The sequence below is a fragment of the Perissodus microlepis genome, unplaced genomic scaffold (assembly GCF_051167445.1).
Source record: "Perissodus microlepis isolate ML-2025 ecotype Zambia unplaced genomic scaffold, ASM5116744v1 scaffold_38, whole genome shotgun sequence".
In the NCBI taxonomy this organism is placed as follows: Eukaryota; Metazoa; Chordata; class Actinopteri; order Cichliformes; family Cichlidae; genus Perissodus; species Perissodus microlepis.
The window spans coordinates 32,651-52,722 of NW_028182060.1; the positions used below are offsets into that span (position 1 = coordinate 32,651).

Genomic DNA, 20,072 nt, shown 5'->3' on the forward strand with positions numbered 1-20,072 from the left:
AAAGCCAAAAAAAAAAACCACTCTATTGAGGTCTGTGAATAACAGGGGAATGATAGACTTGTCACATTCAAAATGGAGATATGTAAGGATAAACACTGGTCCCCATCTTTTAGGTCCTTTCATTGAAATAGTCAATAATTCAGAAAAGTAGAGATATAACCGACAGGGGCATGTGCTGAGAGGTGGTGCTGCACAGGAACAAGAGCAAAATAAAGAAAATTTTTGTGTTTAGCTTTGAGAAATTCAAATTAAAATGTACCATTACACTCAGAGGATCAATATGAAATAAAATATATGCTAATTTTGTATGAAGTACATGACTGGTGACTGTTCTGTCCTGGGCTTTTGTTTTTACAGCACCCACTTGACCACACCAACAGTTTCTCGCCACCAAAAGGGGGTACTTGCAAAGAATAGGGAGGAATATCATCAAAACTGGGAAAGGTAAGCCCCAAAAGGGGGTGATAACACCATAACTTTCACTTATGGTCAAATTCTCAAAATTTGACCCCCGGCTTGAAAAATTCTTCAAAACATTTAGAGACGGAGTGGAGTTTTAGATAAATATAATGTGCCAAACCACATGCGGATGGAGAGTTGGAATCGATAAGATGGTGAAATAACACGCAGGAAAATATTGACCATGTTGATTATGTTTATTCAAGTGTGCAGAGATTGGCTAATCTGACCAGGAAATGTTATAAAATGAATTGTCGGAACAGTCAGCGTTAAAGTCACCTTTGACAGTCCAGAGCAAGGTTATTATCGTTCATAATTCGGTCTAAACTGCTGCAAGTGAATTGGAAACAAAATTTGAATGAATTTAGGACACTTCATACTTATAACACAAGTGATGGTAAGCCATAACTTGATTAGGTAAAGCTATTAAGATAATTGTGAGCTGCCTTGACACAAAGAAAGTGGAGTCCTTCACCCTGAAAGGATGGAATGATGCTCTGCCTCTGTAGTCAAGTTCAGACATAGGCCTTAAGCAATCATGAGCCACTAATAAGCGTGACAGAATTAATAAGCTTAAATAAAGCACATTGGGTGAGCGACCCTGACAAGAGAAAATCTATGAGCACGCAATGAAGTGGATTTGTTAGAGCCCGTTTAACATCTGTCTTTCAGAAAGATAAATAAATAAATTGATTTGCATTAACAGACACACATTAAAAAAAAAAAAAAAAAATCCCATTTGACACTGATCAATCCCTGTTCAAATAGAGTACATGTAAACGAAATATCGAAAACTAGAAGTGAAAAGAAAAAAAAACATTTTCATTAACAGAAATAAAAATAAGAACAAAAAAGGAAAACTAACTAAAACTGTAATGAGCGTTCACAAAACTAACTAAAATTAACTGAAGTTATAGCAAAGTGTGTTTAGTTTTCATTGAGGTGTGCGTGTCCTACCATAGTCAAGGGTGAAAATGAAGTTTAGTTTCCAGATTTTTTCTTGCCGTCTCATTATGCCAGCAGGTGGCAGCACGTTAGGCGAGTCGTCTGTGTTGCTGCTCCGTCCACGCGCAGAATCATGCCAGGAAAAGTCAGGAGAAAGCGCCAGAGTCCAATTTGGGATTACTTTAAATATGACTGTGTTTAGTATAAAGCAAGTGTCTTGTAGTGGAAAGAGACAAATTATGAGGGACACTTCTAAGGGGAAAAATCCCACTTTACAAACCTTAAAGTGCACTTGAAAAGCCCACACAAGAAGGCTGACCTGGCTTACCTTGAAAAGGTAAGGGGGAGCACACTCCCCCTTTTGTTTTTTGACTCCCCCTCCTCAGAGAGCTCCCCCCACTCAACCCTCATCCCCAGAAAACAGAAGCTAACCCCATGCAAGGCAGCGTGATGCATCCCGAGACAACAGGACGGGGACATCTACATAACTGTGTGAGTCAATTGCCTTCTAAAAGTTTATCAATTCACTTGAACCAAAATTACGAACACCGGCGCTGCAAGAGTTTATAGTTTCAATACCCAAGGATAAGCAGAAGAGCATGACTGATATGATGAAACTGGGATTTTGTTACACTTAATTATTACAAACACAACTAAAACTATAACTGAAACTGATCAAAACTAAACTGAAACTAAGGATTTTCAAAAAAAAACTAAGCTAAACTAGCAAACAATTGGTAAAAACTAATTACGACTGACATAAAATTGAAAATCTGAAGTCGAAGCTAAATAAAAATAAAAACTAATGAAAATTGCAAATCTATTAGAACCCTGATCCAGACTAAGATGGCATTGGACATCTTCAGGGCGGAAAAGGGTTGGTGTGACCAAGGTGTGGGTTGGCTTGGTGTATGTATATTTCGAGATGATATGGCTCTGGATGGACCAGTTACCAGGGCATGGAAGGAGGACTGACTTATCAAATGAGGAGAAGGAATTTTCTGGGATTGAAGATCCTCTGGGTGAGTGGTTGACTAAAAACATGCATAAAATAAAAGCTATTTTTCGTTATTCCTTGGTTATAGATTGATAATTGGCCACATTTACAGCTGTATTGACTTGTTGTGGACATAGTCTACTTCATGTTTAAGCACTCTAATTAACAGATTGAAAATAGAGACATTGAAGGAAGAGTATGCAGCGCCACCCTGTCAGATGCCAGTGACGATGGGGCTCAGTGATGAATCAGGTGAGCTGGATTCATGGCTGAAGCAAAACAAAGTTTCCCCTGCTGTGGTCAGTGAGGGAAAAACAGGGGGACATAAAATTAAAAGAGGCATGGATAAACGTTTATTTGTGAAGTTTGTAAACGGGATAAAAGGGGGTGTTTTACTGTTATTTTAGCATCAGCATTATTATTGCATCAGAATCATATAACAAGCATTGCATTAATGAGTTATTGAAGCTTTTGACATTATATTAACATTTGTGTTCCGGTGATTGTCATAACCTCAGGTTAATCTTCTATTTACAGGTGTCAGGATAATCGTATGATCTTTCATTGCAGGTGTAACCATGATCATTTTTATACATATTGCAGTTTGTTGCTCATTATAGAGTTGTGCTCGAGTTAATAAGGGTTAAAAGCTACAGTCAGCGCGATGGAAAATGCACCACGTGAGGAAAGATAAGGAGAAAAAAATAAGTCCCCCCAGACTGAGCTCCAACAGGGAGGTCAGTTTGAGAACAGAAAAAAAACACCTCTGCACATAGCACATGTTATTCTTTTGCCTGCAGTGTGAACATATGTGGGTTAAGTAAGAAAGTAGCCGCTTCTGTCTAATTTAACTAATTTTTTTTTTAAATAAATTATTATTATTAACAAACAGGAAAAGTGAACACATTTTCTTTTGGCAATTTACCAATCAAGTAAAAATATTTTAAGTTGCGTGGACAACAACGTGCCCAATAACAGCTTATGTCTTAACTTAATGTGATTAACTTGAGCACAGCCTTTTTTGCTAAAATAAATGTACAAGTTTCATTTAACTTACCTCTACATGCTTGCGCAGGTTTGATGTGGAATTTTTAAAAGCTGCTAACTCGGTCTCTCTGGGCAAACACAGCTTACACTGCATAATAAAGCTGTTGCCTTTCTTGCACTTGAAGCCGAAATGGTCCCTTAAATACGGCCGGGGGTTCACATCGGTTTCTTCGAGTTCAGGGTCAGCAGAATTCGATGGGGTTTCTTTTTTCGCTGGATCCGTACCACCGATGTCAGACTCCATTTTTATCGTGACCCAACGCTAATTTGTTCTACTACCCATCATTCCCTGCAGTATTTCCGAAGCGCAATGTTTTTTTGGTTTTTTTTGTTTGTTTGTTCTTTTAATTTACTCAGTAACGGGTGTGATTGAAAATGTAGCGAAGTACAATACTTTTTAAAAAATATACTTAAGTAAAAGTAAAATTACCGACTTGGAAAATGACTTTAAAAAGTACAAATACACAAAAAAAAACTACTCAATTACAGTAACGCAAGTAAATGTAATTCGTTACTTTCCACCTTTGGAAATTATAAATTTTGGGAAGTGTGCAAGAAGAAAAACCAGAGTGCATGTGGTGATGTGATGTGTGTGAGAGTCCAGTCCTACACCTGGTTCAGGGCCCGAATAGCCTGAGGGAAGAAGCTCCTCCTCATTCTCTCTGTTTTGGCCTCAAGAGAAGTGCTTCCCAGACCTCAACAGTGAGAAGAGTCCATTATTGGGATGGGAGAGGCCCATCATAATCTTCCTGGCTTTGGTCAGCAGGTCAGGAAGCTCTGATCGAATGATGCGTTCGGCTGAGCGCACCACTCTTTGCAGATCTCGTCTGTCCTGCTCGGTGCTGTTCCCAAACCAGGTGCAGATGTTTCCCGTCAGGACGCTTTCGATGGTGCAGGAGTAAAAGTTCTTGAGCACCCTCAGTGGCAGATGGAAGTCTCTGAGTCTTCTGAGGAAGAAGAGACGCTGGTGGGCTTTCTTAACCACGGTGTTGATGTGACAGGACCATGACAGGTCCTGATTGATGTGGACACCCAGGTATCGGAAACTGTCCACTCTCTCCACTGGTGTGCCACTAATGATGAGGGGCTTGTAATTCCTGCTTTGTAGTGAAGTCCACGATCGGCTCCTTAGTCTTGCTGACATTAAGGAGGAGATTATTCTCCTGGCAACTTCCTTCATTGTACAAATAAAACTTACATTCAGATTCCCTCTCACCACATATCCAACCCGATATCATGACCAGCAGCTTTACAGCTGTGGCTCCAGCTGTTGCACACGTTCTTCTCTCTGCCAAAGCAACACTGTCCTGTTAATAGGATTTATTTTATTCATATATAACTTTGTAAAAAGCATTTTAATGCTGTGAGTAATGATTTTACCGCTGGGTGACTGTTACGCGGCTCAGCTCAGTCGGACCAGGATGGCCGAGTGGTGAAGGCGTTGGACTTAAGCTCCAATGGATATGTGTCCACGTGGGTTCAAACCCCACTCCTGGTAGAGAAATAAACCTATAGCCAGCGTACAAATGATCCAGAGGGACTGGAGAAGATTGTGTCTGTTTTCTTAGGAGTGACAAAGCCACACGGACTTTTGGATGTGCTGAAAATTCATGTGGATGTGTCCTGTTGAATACAAAAATGGCTGTGGTGTGGAGGATGATCCAATCCAACATTATTTATAAAGCACTTTAAAGTACCCAGCGCAGGACCAAAGTGCTGTACAGTAAATAAGTAAAAAAAACAAACAGAATAAAACAAAACAGAATAAAATAAAACACATAGTAAAGATTAAAACAGCCCTATATTAAAAAAACAAGACAGAACAGCATATAATCAACTAAAACAACTAACATAAAAATAAACTAAAACTAACATCTTACAAGGTGTCAAAGGTCGGAGTGAAGAGATGAGTTTTCAGGAGTGATTTAAAAACAGGCTGAGAAGAGATCTGTCTAATCTCTAAAGGCAGATCGTTCCACAGTTTGGGAGATGCTGCAGCAAAAGCACGATGTCCTCTAAGTTTCCACTCAGTCCTGGGTACATTCAGGAACAGCTGACCAGCTGACGTATAAGGCTGTAGCAGCTCAGAGAGATAAGATGGGGCTAGGCCATGGAGGGCTTTAAAAGCAAATAAAAGAATTTTAAAATGAATCCTATGAAATGGGCAGCCACTGAAGTGAAGCTGAAATAAGGGAGATGTGCTCAAACTTTCGAGTGGCAGTTAAAAGACGACCTGCAGCATTTTGCACCCTCTGTAGATGAGTAATGTATGAAGCACGGACCCCCACATAAAGTGCATTAAAGTAATCCAGCCGAGTGCTAACAATGGCGTGGATAACTGTCTCAAAGTGTTGCCGCGAAAGAATTGGCTTTATTTTATCAGCTGCCTGAGGTGAAAGAAGCCTGATTTTACCACTGCCTTAATCTGACTTTCAAGCTTCAGTTCAGAGTTCACTATGACCCCCAGGTTTGTGACAGCTGGCTTATCAGTCACTTTAATTTTAAAACTGTGTAATTTTAAAATTGTGTATATACTGTATACTCTGTGCATTTATTATCTCACTCTTATTGCCTGTTTATGCCCTTTCCTTATCTTCAACGTCATGCTGCTCTGTTGTATCATAATTGCCCCTTGAGGATAAATAAAGTCTTTCTCATTCTGATTGTGATTCTCTGATTATACTGGGCCAAGGTATCTAAATTCACATTGGGGGTCTCAGTGGGGCTACCAAAAACCATCACCTTAGTCTTTTTGTCACGGAATTTTAAGAAGTTAAGAGACATCAAAGCCTTCATGTCATCAAGACACTGAGGTAATGGCTGTACGGAATATGGGCCTTTTTTCTTTATAGGGACATAGATCTGACAGTCATCAGCAAAAAAGGGAAATGCAATGCCGTATTTTCCCAGCATAGAACCAAGAGGGAGCAGATGCAAAGAAATGAGGAGGGGGCCGAGAACTGAGCCCTGTGGGACACCACTCAAGAGAGGAGCAGAAGATGACACATGGTCACAGAGAGTTGTCTTCTACTGAGGCTGAAATAAGTTCATGTAGTTTTAGAAATTTCCACTGAACAGTCTATTACAGTGTCACAACTAAGCATATGCATAGGAACTTAAACACTTTAATTGAGAATAATAGAAATTTTCCATTCCATTATCCATGCTCCATGCAGATGAACTCAACACTTCCTTCACTTTGTGCCCGCACAAGTCTGTCAGATCTGTGTATTTATATGAATGTGATGTGGTGTTTTTCCTGCAAGTCTCTGTTAACTATGAACCAAAACTGTTTGATTGTTTTTATAATTAGATTAAATTCCACTTGCCACATATTGTTTGTTTTTTTTTCTCTCTAACTTACTATGTCTCCATCTTATTGGCTCCCTAGTAAATGTGTTTTGTCCGTTTAATCAGTTATTGACAGTGAGGTGCTGTATTAGGTTTTATGGCTGTTACTGTCAAAAGGAAATATTCCCTATGAGAGGTCTGTAATTAGCACCTGGGAAATGGTCAGCGAGGCGCTTTTGTGCTTAAAAGAAAGCAGGAAGAAACTAGAGAGAGAAGGAAGGAGTAGTGACAGTTTTAGCGCCCTCTGCAGTTTGTGTGTTGAAGTGCAAAAGCTTACAGCACCTGGTATTCCCAGGCGGTCTCCCATCCAAGTACTGACCAGGCCCGACCCTGCTTAGCTTCCGAGATCAGACGAGATCGGGCGTGTTCAGGGTGGTATGGCCGTAAGCGAAAGCAAAGCTGTCAAAAAGACCTTTTATCGGTGGCAAATGTCACACAGTTTGATATATATTATTGTGCTAAACGTCATATGTTACAGCGACAACATTGAGCTGCACAAATGATTTTCTCGCAGTAACATCGCGATAAGAAGACATGTTCGTTGATTACAGCACAGTGTAAAAGTGACAGAGAGCACACAGTGTGTTCGGACGATTTGGAAGTCCAACATTTTTGTGGTTTGGAGATTTTAACTTAAATATAGAAAACAAAAAACGTAAGCGTGTATGTGTCGTTACAGCATGTATAAAAAGGCCGTTTCTGAGGTGTGCTTTCGCTTAACAGCGTGTCTGAACTGCACTTGACTTGATCTCTGCTCATCTCCAGGCTTCACTTCTCATTCGGTAAGAACTCGTTGGCTTTTGTATACTTCCAAGAAAGAGGGAGAACTTACTCTCCTGCCACACTTATACTCACATTCGCATATACTCATATCCAGACATTGGCTTAAAAAACATGCTGGCATCATCTGGCTTCTGTGAGGATGCATATCATACATATGTAATGCAAGTACTGCATGTCAGGATGGAGGCCTGTCTTTACTGATTTATGTTCAAATAAAGTTTATCTTTAATTCCACCTTCAGGGCATTTCAGTCGCTGAAGTCATCTTCACCACCTGCTCTTCCAGAATACGGACTCGTGCCTGAACACCTGCAGTTAACCAACCAAACACTGATCAGTAAAGCAAAAAAAGGTATATGTTCTCATTTGGAAAAATTCGAATTACAAGTTTTATAAATTTCTAATATAATAATTACATTTAGCAAAAATGTTGTCTCTTTGTGATCACATCTATTATCAATATCAGTGCTTACACAGCCGTGACGTGTATGAAGATAACATTTTTTTGTGACAGCTATTTCCTAACTGCATCCTTCAGGCCTGGTGGGTGTGGCCCTGCCAGGTGGTTGGCCACACCTGAAGACCATCACACAGCTGATCAAGCCTTGTCGGAGGAGCTACTTAAGAATGCGGTGGCGCTCTCTCTGACGCTGGATCATTGCGTGACTTCACGTTAGTCTCTCGACCAGTCAGTACGGATAGTCTGCCGCATTGTATGTGTCTTACGGCTGCCTGTTTGTTATCTCCCCAGGAGAAGCGTGGAGACGAGAGGGCAGCGAGCACGGGGTGCTCAGACACTGAGGAGCGGAGACAAGGAACACTAGCACTGGGAAGAGGACATTTCACGGGAGTCGGGAACGCACTGCGGATTTATTGTTATTTTCCATTCACTGTAAATAAACGCACTGCTTGCATTCAGAGCTCCGTGCCTGGCTCCTCCTTCCTCACATCCCCACGGTTGACGCTGGCCAACCGTGACAAATACCTTTTCTTAGATTCATTATTAGTTCAACATTGACAAATAGTAGTTGGCTAATATCAGGAGCCAAAAACAAAACAAAAAACAAACTAAATAAATATTTCAGATGCTGAAAATAAATTATTACGGTTGTTTAAATTTGCTGTCCGCAAGTTAGGTGTAATACATGTAGTCAATCTAATGAATCAATATTACATGTGAAAAGTACAGAACTGAAAATAAAACTAAAATATAACGGTAAATGAACTGGTTCTTGTATAAAACTTTTCTACTCTCTACAACTTGCCTCATTCATGCACTCACTTTTTTCTATGCTTTTTCTCTGTAAGTGCTTTCTATCTAACAGTAATACGCATTCATCCTCCCGATGGATGCATCGGAGAGCAACTTGGGGTTGGTGTCTTGCCCAAGGATATTTGGCATGCAGGCTGGAGCAGGCGGGGATTGAACCAGCAACTTTCTGATTAGTAGGTTTCCTACCTGAGCTACAGAAACCCCAATTTGTGGTGCTCTGGAAACAACACGTTCTCATCCCAACAGGTAACGATGCTATGTGACAAATCATCGGTATGTGTAAATGTGTTTTTTGTTCTAATCATGAATCGCTTTGTAAAACAAGACCTGATAGGGTTAAGGTTAAAGTTATGGTTAGAGTTAATGTTAGGGATAGGGCTGGAATGGACGGCTGGAGCCTCTCCTCCAAGTGTGTGTTACTGCCGCGAACAGCATTCTGTTGTATTCTGTTGTATGCTTTTCTCTGTAAGCGCTTCGAGCCTGTACTTTTTTGCTTTAACTGAGTAATGAAGTTGAATCAGTACTTTAACTTTCACTGGAACAATAGTATTTTTACTTCTACTTAAGTAGAGAATGTCTGATCTTTTGCCAACTCTGGCTGTCTCTCAGTCTTGGAATACCCACTTGTTGTCCAGCGGTGTCCTGGGAATATGGGAACTAGACAGACTGGGGAAACAATGGGAGGAGACACAAAGATGGAATCACTTTTACCATCTTTTATGTATTTGCTGGTCGTCTTATTTCTTCTATTTTGCAAGCACAGTGTTGCAATCATTGTCTTTGTGGTACAATGACACAGGTAGAATGCAGGTGTTTTCATGTAACATGATGCCAGAAAGATGAGTAATGTGTTTTGAAGAGAAGATAAAACATCATGTTTGAACAAAGATAAGCAGCAGACACGTCTGTGTGTGAGTTATTCAGGTTCAGTAAGAAGGTAATATGTCTGCAGAATTTGTAATTCTTATGAAGATATTGCTTGTACAATAAACAAAATCCCTTTAACTTCTTCTGGAGAGTGTCTTTATATATTTAGCCATTTTGGGGCGATCCTTTATTTAGTAGTAACCCTAGTCGGGGATATATATCAGAGTTTACTTTCAGATATGAGCATTGTGCTACCTGTGGATGAATGAATTATTTATTTATTTATTTATTTTTTGAAAGACGGGCTCATGTAAAATATCTGAAAGTATGACAAAGCTCTCCTGTTACACTTTATGGACACCTGAGCTTCATGTCAGATTATAATATTATTCTATGCCATGTTAGACCCTTAATTAAAGATTGTGAATTATTATGTAGTTTTAGTTTGCATTATTCTCCTGAATTAGAAGAAGGTGATAACTATTTCATTTGTTAAGCTGATTTGCATTACATTAGACTGCTGGTTTATTGTGAATGAATGATATTGTTTTATGATGCATTATACTGCTGAGTTATGAGAAATACTGTTTGCAGAAAGTCATCGCCTTATTTGTCTGATTAGAAGAGAACAGAACATACTGGAGTTTTCTGCCCCATCTCAGCAGGAGCAGATAAACAGGGAGCCAAGGTTGTAGCTTAGGCACTGTGTGAGAGAAAGAATGTGAATGTTTAGGCTTTTATGATTAGGTGGGGGCCACTAGAGGCTATAAGAGTTTGATCAATGCTCCACCATTTTGAGATCTGATGCTGTCTGCGTACGGTGTCCATCTCCCACGCGTGTGATCATTAAAATCATCGTTTGACTCAACCCGGCCAGACCAGTGTTGTTATTGTGGTTTTTCCTCTTGTATCCATCCCCAATATTTGAATCCGTAACAGTTTTGGGGGCTCGTCCTGTGGTATTGGGGTGGAATTTTGGAGGTTTGGACGGTCCGAGGTTGTCGAACGGACAGGCACGAGCCAGTGGTCTGACGTGAGTGGGCATAAGCCGGCTTATACAAAGGTAAGGCACTACCTGTTGAATTATTTCCAAAGTGTGCTAAATTGGACATGAAAAAATTGAAGTCTACTCACTGAAAGTACTGGTAAATGTCTGTTTTAATTTTGATGAAAAAATCTCATGAGTTGAAGCAGTTAGAGTCTGCTGAGAAATAAATGCAGTTAGAGTCTGCTGAGAAATAAATGCAGTTAGAGTCTGCTGAGAAATAAATGCAGTTAGAGTCTGCTGAGAAATAAATGCAGTTAGAGTCTGCTGAGAAATAAATGCAGTTAGAGTCTGCTAAGAAATTGGGTTGCAGTCCCAAGTAGTTGGATAGGGAATTGGTCATTTTGTGGGTTGGAGTCCCAATTGACCACTAGGTTGCACCTGCCTCAGTCATACTCTTGTTTTGGGGGGTTGACTGTTGTTTTAAAGTGTTATAAATTATTATAGGACGGCAGTTGGAGTCTGCTAGGAAGCGCAGTGCTCAGAGGTAACGCTTGCCAAGGTCGGGGACGCCTAGGCCTTGTCCTCTTTGAGGGATAGTCAGTTGGTCACTGTGGAGCTTGGGGCACTCCAGAATAACTAGTGGTTGCACCACTCACCGTTTGGAACGGTGTCTGCGCTTTTTTGGACACTGTTAAATTGAGTTAGGGACTTTAGAGATGAGGCCAGATACAGTTAGAGGCAGATACTGGTTAATTGATCACAAAAAAGTTGGACTTTCTTCGGTTGGACCCGTTAACTTAAATTTGTCAAAATTGTGTAGGCGCTAAATCTGCCAGGCCTGACAGTGGTTGTAAATATAAGACGTCTTTGTAATATAAAATAATAGAGCTGTGTGTGAGACGAGGCTGTGTGTGACGAGAGCGCGCTGCAGCGCTGCGAGCTATTTTTAGACGGTGTGTGAACATGCAAATGAGGTGGCTGCTGTGAAGCGCACGGAGGACTTCTGCTTCCTGTTTAGCGTGTTTTTGAGTGTTATAATTATGATTTGCAAATACTGTTAAAGACTTGTAAATAAGACGCTGATTTTGCTGATTATAATATTACAAATAAGGTTTTGAATGACTAGGGTGAATGTTTGATGTTTGGCTGGGTTTTGATATAGAAAAGACAAATCGTGCATGATTTAGACCGACACTTCAGTCGGCAGAGTAAGACTGAGTGATAAATACAGCTGTGATTTGTTTCAGTTTTATGGTGTGAAGCAGGATTTATACGATTTTTAAAGTGACTCTTGGTTCAGCCCAATAATATAAGCGGTTACATTTGATTTACTGTTGGTTTGATCATAATATAGGGTGTGATCAAGCACGAATTTCAGCTGTGTGTGTGACAGGAACTCTGCATGCCCATAAAAGGCAACGGCCAGACTGTGAGAAGTATGCATGGTTTTCAGAAAAGAAATAGTAAGTGAATGTTTTCAGAAAAGAAATACTAAGTAAATGTTTTAGTGTGTTAATACAGGTGGATTTCTCCCAACCTGGAAACCTGAGTACAGCGACAAAAGCATAAACAGAATTGGGACGACAGACAGGCCAAGCTTTGGCTCAAAAGTTTACAGCTTGACCTCACTTTGTCCCCACCCTGAAAAGAAACTTAAAGGACATCTTCTCCTCCAGTTATCGGTTACCATCACTGGAAATTTGCAGGCAAGTTTTTGACTGAATTGTTATTGGCACCATGTGTCCCTGAATCTCACAAGCAAGCTCTAACTCCTGGCTGAAGACATGGAAAGCTGTTATTTAAGGTGGGAAATCAAAATTTGGGAAACAAAATAAAAACACACACACAACCAGAGAAATATATGAGAAAGGCACGTGTTAGAGAAATGCCTCGTTTGAGAAAAAGTTAAATTAACCCACCTACAAACGCACACACACGCAATGAAGAAACAGCTTTGGGTGCCTTGAAAAGCGCTATATAAATCCAATCCATTATTTTTATTATTATTATAATTATTACATTCATGAACACGTGAAGATTTTCCAGCAAGGTTAAAGCAGCGAAACTTAACATACACCTGTTGTTGAATGATAAAGTTTATCCACTACTAACAAATAAACTCTCTGGGTTGCAGGACAACAACTTAACTTCAAAAAAAAAAAAAAAAGACACTGGTCTGACCAACCAGTGATGACACGACAAATTTAGTGGTTAGAAGATTCAAATTGTGACATGTTTTCTGCTGATTGATTAATACAAGTGATTACTGAATGAAAGAAAATTCCTTTTTGGGCTTTTAAACATGATTTTAAGAATTTTAACATGTACCTGTGTTGTCCTGTCAGCTTGGTGGGTTATGAGTTGATTATATAGTGAGAAAAAAAACAAAAAAAAGGGGGAGAGAAGGCTGACACAGGGCCTGGCTCCGTTGTTTCTCCCCTCTCTGAATAACACAGCCAACACAACATCATTTTCCTGTTCGTCTGTTTTTGTTTTGTTTTTGTTTTGTTTTTGTTTTTTCTCTTTATGCTTGATTACAGGCTGCTTTGCCGAGGCTGACCTGGACTCCTGCTCTCCCCTCTACCATCTTTGATGTGACCCTGACCAAATGCTACAGCAGCTGGACCCACAACAACAACCTGAAAATGTCAACAGAGCGGCAGGAAAACGATCTCATGCAGCTGAGACGGAGAGCATTAAATCCAAGGCCCGTTTCACTACACGGGGGAGATTTCCAGACAGCTTCAGCTAACAGAGCTCTGACGAGACGCCCATTAAGCCCGGATGAAAAGTGAGGCCGAGCAAAAGAATGCTGACCTTAACAACTCTGCATTAAAACTGTGCAGGACAGTGACTGACCAACACGGATGATCGGGCAGCAAAAAGGGCGTGCCAGAGACAGGAGGAGTAACTGAGGTCAGGAGGCACCTCAGAATGGACAAAAGCACCAGAAGAAAATAAGCTGAAGGCACAGGTGTCGGGGCTCGGCCAGGAGCTGACCTCTGAGAAGAGCCGGACAGCAGAGCCGCAGAAGGCCGTGGAGCAAAGCAAGGAAAACATCAATAAACTTCAATCTGACGTGTACGGAAAAGACACTGAGGTTTCTGCCCTCAGTAAGAGCTCAAGGCATCAGAGCAGAAACTGAGCATGGCTCAGGAGGAGCTGGCTGCTAATCGAACCCATCAGTCAGGCTTGGAGTCCCAGACACAGGACTTGAAACCAGGCTGGAGCTTGCTGGAGCAGGAGGTCGCCAAACCTGACAAGAAGCTCCTACAGCAGGAGCAAGCCCTGAAGGAGCTACAGAAGCAAAAGGGTCAAGTTAAGGAGGAGCTGGACAAGGAGAAGATGCAGGACACTGGAGAAAAGGACTGCCTCAATTGGGGCCAGAACCAGTATGGACAGAACTTTGAGCAGCAGCACCAATGGATGCAAACAGACTGAAATGGAGGAGGGCAGGACCCCAGGGCACGCCTCAGGCCGTGGTTTACCCAGAACACCAGAACAGGAAAGTGATGAACACAAACACACACAAACACACACATCTACATGCACTGACTCAGAATGAAGAGAAACACACATATGAACACATATGCACTCGTTGATTCACTGACACACACACACACACACGCGCTGAGTCAATTGAGTGAGAAATGACACACACACATGCACACGCTTGTGCAATGAAGAGTGATACACACACACACACACACGCTGCTGCAATGAAGAATGCTTTACTAACAAATGCTTATGCTGACACGCAAAATGCTGCACACAAACATCCAAATACAGAATCTGTTACAACAACAAGAAGCCATTGATTGTTTATTGGTTAAATGCATTTCATGTCACCCAGAGGGCGTTTGTGTAGATTTAGGGGACAGGGTCTAAGGCAGTTTGGTTATGAAAACAATGTCTGTGCGTGATGTCTGTTTATGGCTCAAGGCCTCGACTGAATTGTTTACTGTGCTTCACACAGCCTGATAAGGAGCAGTGGTACAGAGTGAAAATGATGAATTAACGGTGTGAGCCTTATTTCGGAGCGCCACATTTTTGTGATTGAGATTTACTTGAAGGAGGAACACACTGAAAAAGAAATAAAATAATAATAATAAAAAAAATAGAGAAAAAAAGGGGCCAGCCCTTGGATTTACGTAAGCATCTCGTGTGTATTTAACACAATTGCCTCAGGCTTTAAAGATCTGTACGAAATCCAACAACTCAATTTGTTCTCATTGAGATGACACGATACAATCTAATAAGAGTGGTTAGCTGCTGAACTCACGGAATCCACAACACCCCATAAGATTTCAAACTACAGGAAAATCACTGGAGTTATAAGAGGCAGACAGCGACACACACACCACATGCATGCTATTGCTATTTATTGTGGATTAACCTGTCAAGGGCAAGAACAAAATAATTCTGCATCAAATACAGGAAATCATAGCTTTCCTGTATTTCCTACATTGTTGGCATGCTGGTTGGTGCTGTTGCTCCACAGTAAGAAGGTCCTGGGTGCAAATCCACAGTCTGGCTAGTTTGCAGTGGTTTCTCTCTGGGTGTTCTGGTTTCCTGCCACAGTGAAAAGTCATGCAGCTATTAGAGCTAGGTTAATTGATGATTCTAAATTATCCATGAATGTGAGTGTGAATGGCTGATTGTTTCTATCTGATAGACTGGTCAGCTGTCCGGGGTGTACCCTGCCTGATAACCTATCACTTCAGGGTTATTTCCCGGCCCTGCTGCAACCAGGATAAAGATAGGAGGATGGTAGTTGTTGTAGACCCATTCAGTTTTTATGGTAACCAGGATCTAGACTTTGTTGAACCGCATGCAATATGAAGACAACATGTAGTATTTAAGTGACCAAGTAGAATTTGAATAAAAGTTATTGAATAGTGTTGAAATAAACTGACAGAATTGAAGGATCAAAATATTCCAGGATCTCAACTTACTCCATCTGAACATGTTTCAATCGTGTTTTATGAACACAAAATGCAGGTTTACTGAATATGAAAAGGTTGTGTTGATTTAACTCAGTTGTTTAAGTTTCTGTCGGAGCAAAACATTTGTGTGCAACCAGTGTCCACTATTGAATCAAGTAAATCCAACACGTTTTTTGTCAGGGCAAAAAGGAGTTACGGTCCCTGTATTCCTACACAATATTGTCCCAGGAGGGAGAAAAACCTTCTGGCGAAGTTTTGGTTGATTTTTGGGTTTTGCTTAACACTAGGTTGATTTCATCAGTGAGGTTTGGATTGTTTTCTTTCTCTAAGAGAGAGAAAGATGGTTTTATGCTTGGACATGTTTGCAATGGGCCCCAGTATTTGTTATTATATGAGTATTTTATTGGTTACGTTTGTTTTTGCTTTTGTTACAGTGCACTGAAATAAGAACATCTGAGAGGTGTGATCCACCGGTGGTGATATTTTGGTATTTTGTGAGTTCCTGATTTAACAAATCAGCTCTTTAATCCAGGCCTGAGAGATTGAACTTTAAAGCGCTATAAAATATTCTTACTGAAGACAGTCGCAAAGTGTTTTTCTCCATGATTATAATGGGCTGGGGAGAAATTCACTTATATGGGACACTGATCACATGAGAAGTCCTGAGCCTAAAAGGATTGCAGCGAGTCAATCCAGTCAAAAAACAAGGAACTGTTTTCCTTTAAAATGATGACGTCATCTTGCTGGTGAGGGAGGCTTGAATAGGTTGCGCGTGAGACTCCATTATCAGCAACTTCTGGTATGAATGTGTGTGGATGTATGCATGTGGCTGGACTGTGATGGACTGACGACTAAAAGTTCTAATGGACTTGATACTGAGACAAAAACGGTGCCGACTTTAGGATTAGTAAATGTCCACAAACAATTCACCCAGCCTATAAAAAAAGGGTGGATATTTTGTCTTGCTTTGATTTGTTTTTACAGGAACAGAAGGATGACAGAGACTAAAGGGGGAGGCTGTAGCTTCACATGAGCGTGAACTGCAGACTGAACCCTTTGGTGGCTAATTTTGAGTTACTGATGTTTGCATTAAGAAAATTGTGTTTTAGTAGCTGTGTTTCGATTAATGTATCACATTATATTGTTGGGAAGGTTAAATGCTAAATTGAAGAAAAGGTTTGATTTCACTCATGACTGAACATGTTATTATTAACCATAGCAGCCCACTGTAAAAAGTCAATTAACTTTTATAGAGGAAAAAAGCAAAAAGCAAAAAAAAACCCCTCTATTGAGGTCTGTGAATAACAGGGGAATGATAGACTTGTCACATTCAAAATGGAGATATGTAAGGATAAACACTGGTCCCCATCTTTTAGGTCCTTTCATTGAAATAGTCAATAATTCAGAAAAGTAGAGATATAACCGACAGGGGCATGTGCTGAGAGGTGGTGCTGCACAGGAACAAGAGCAAAATAAAGAAAATTTTTGTGTTTAGCTTTGAGAAATTCAAATTAAAATGTACCATTACACTCAGAGGATCAATATGAAATCAAATATATGCTAATTTTGTATGAAGTACATGACTGGTGACTGTTCTGTCCTGAGCTTTTGTTTTTACAGCACCCACTTGACCACACCAACAGTTTCTCGCCACCAAAAGGGGGTACTTGCAAAGAATAGGGAGGAATATCATCAAAACTGGGAAAGGTAAGCCCCAAAAAAGGGGGTGATAACACCATAACTTTCACTTATGGTCAAATTCTCAAAATTTGACCCCCGGCTTGAAAAATTCTTCAAAACATTTAGAGACGGAGTGGAGTTTTAGATAAATATAATGTGCCAAACCACATGCGGATGGAGAGTTGGAATCGATACCATGGTGAAATAACACACAGGAAAATATTGACCATGTTGATTATGTTTATTCAAGTGTGCAGAGATTGGCTAATCTGACAAGGAAATGTTATAAAATGAATTGTCGGAACAGTCAGCGTTAAAGTCACCTTTGACAGTCCAGAGCAAGGTTATTATCGTTAATAATTCGGTCTAAACTGCTGCAAGTGAATTGGAAACAAAATTTGAATGAATTTAGGACACTTCATACTTATAACACAAGTGATGGTAAGCCATAACTTGATTAGGTAAAGCTATTAAGATAATTGTGAGCTGCCTTGACACAAAGAAAGTGGAGTCCTTCACCCTGAAAGGATGGAATGATGCTCTGCCTCTGTAGTCAAGTTCAGACATAGGCCTTAAGCAATCATGAGCCACTAATAAGCATGACAGAATTAATAAGCTTAAATAAAGCACATTGGGTGAGCGACCCTGACAAAAGAAAATCTATGAGCACGCAATGAAGTGGATTTGTTAGAGCCCGTTTAACATCTGTCTTTCAGAAAGATAAATAAATAAATTGATTTGCATTAACAGACACACATTAAAAAAAAAAAAAAAAAAATCCCATTTGACACTGATCAATCCCTGTTCAAATAGAGTACATGTAAACGAAATATCGAAAACTAGAAGTGAAAAGAAAAAAAACATTTTCATTAACAGAAATAAAAATAAGAACAAAAAAGGAAAACTAACTAAAACTGTAATGAGCGTTCACAAAACTAACTAAAATTAACTGAAGTTATAGCAAAGTGTGTTTAGTTTTCATTGAGGTGTGCGTGTCCTACCATAGTCAAGGGTGAAAATGAAGTTTAGTTTCCAGATTTTTTCTTGCCGTCTCATTATGCCAGCAGGTGGCAGCACGTTAGGCGAGTCGTCTGTGTTGCTGCTCCGTCCACGCGCAGAATCATGTCAGGAAAAGTCAGGAGAAAGCGCCAGAGTCCAATTTGGGATTACTTTGAATATGACTGTGTTTTGGATAAAGTAAGTGTCTTGTAGTGAAAAGAGACAAATTATGAGGGACACTTCTAAGGGGAAAAATCCCACTTTACAAACCTTAAAGTGCACTTGAGTAGCTCACACAAGAAGGCTGACCTGGCTTACCTTGAAAAGGTAAGGGGGAGCACACTCCCCCTTTTGTTTTTTGACTCCCCCTCCTCAGAGAGCTCCCCCCACTCAACCCTCATCCCCAGAAAACAGAAGCTAACCCCATGCAAGGCAGCGTGATGCATCCCGAGACAACAGGACGGGGACATCTACATAACTGTGTGAGTCAATTGCCTTCTAAAAGTTTATCAATTCACTTGAACCAAAATTACGAACACCCGGCGCTGCAAGAGTTTATAGTTTCAATACCCAAGGATAAGCAGAAGAGCATGACTGATATGATGAAACTGGGATTTTGTTACACTTAATTATTGCAAACACAACTAAAACTATAACTGAAACTGATCAAAACTAAACTGAAACTAAGGATTTTCAAAAAATAAAAACTAGACTGAACTAGCAAACAATTGGTAAAAACTAATTACAACTGATATAAAATTGAAAATCTGAAGTCGAAACTAAATCATAGTCAAAACTAATGAAAATTGCAAATCTATTAGAACCCTGATCCAGACTAAGATGGCATTGGACATCTTCAGGGCGGAAAAGGGTTGGTGTGACCAAGGTGTGGGTTGGCTTGGTGTATGTATATTTCGAGATGATATGGCTCTGGATGGACCAGTTACCAGGGCATGGAAGGAGGACTGACTTATTAAATGAGGAGAAGGAATTTTCTGGGATTGAAGATCCTCTGGGTGAGTGGTTGACTAAAAGCATGCATAACATAAAAGCTATTTTTCGTTATTGCTTGGTTATAGATTGATAATTGGCCACATTTACAGCTGTATTGACTTGTTGTGGACATAGTCTACTTCATGTTTAAGCACTCTAATTAACAGATTGAAAATAGAGACATTGAAGGAAGAGTATGCAGCGCCACCCTGTCAGACGCCAGTGACGATGGGGCTCAGTGATGAATCAGGTGAGCTGGATTCATGGCTGAATCAAAACAAAGTTTCCCCTGCTGTGGTCAGTGAGGGAAAAACAGGGGGACATAAAATTAAAAGAGGCATGGATAAACGTTTATTTGTGAAGTTTGTAAACGGGATAAAAGGGGGTGTTTTACTGTTATTTTCGCATCAGCATTATTATTGCATCAGAATCATATAACAAGCATTGCATTAATGAGTTATTGAAGCTTTTGACATTATATTAACATTTGTGTTCCGGTGATTGTCATAACCTCAGGTTAATCTTCTATTTACAGGTGTCAGGATAATCGTATGATCTTTCATTGCAGGTGTAACCATGATCATTTTTATACATATTGCAGTTTGTTGCTCATTATAGAGTTGTGCTCGAGTTAATAAGGGTTAAAAGCTACAGTCAGCGCGATGTCTGGCTGATCTATGGACTGGAGTGACTTTGAGCATAGAAGGCCGCACGCGCTTACACAACACAAATATCATGCTTTTCT

The 20,072-nt window shown here is 40.2% G+C and overlaps 2 non-coding genes across 2 annotated transcripts; one reads left to right on the forward strand and one right to left on the reverse strand.

Moving 5' to 3' along the window:
* The first annotated feature begins 4,863 nt into the window (after positions 1-4,863).
* trnal-uaa (transfer RNA leucine (anticodon UAA)) lies at positions 4,864-4,946 on the forward strand. Its single transcript has one exon. It is a non-coding gene; the product is annotated as a tRNA-Leu (tRNA).
* Positions 4,947-7,069: 2,123 nt separating this feature from the next.
* LOC146360522 (5S ribosomal RNA) lies at positions 7,070-7,188 on the reverse strand. Its single transcript, XR_014799648.1, has one exon. It is a non-coding gene; the product is annotated as a 5S ribosomal RNA (ribosomal RNA).
* Between the last annotated feature and the right edge of the window lie 12,884 nt (positions 7,189-20,072).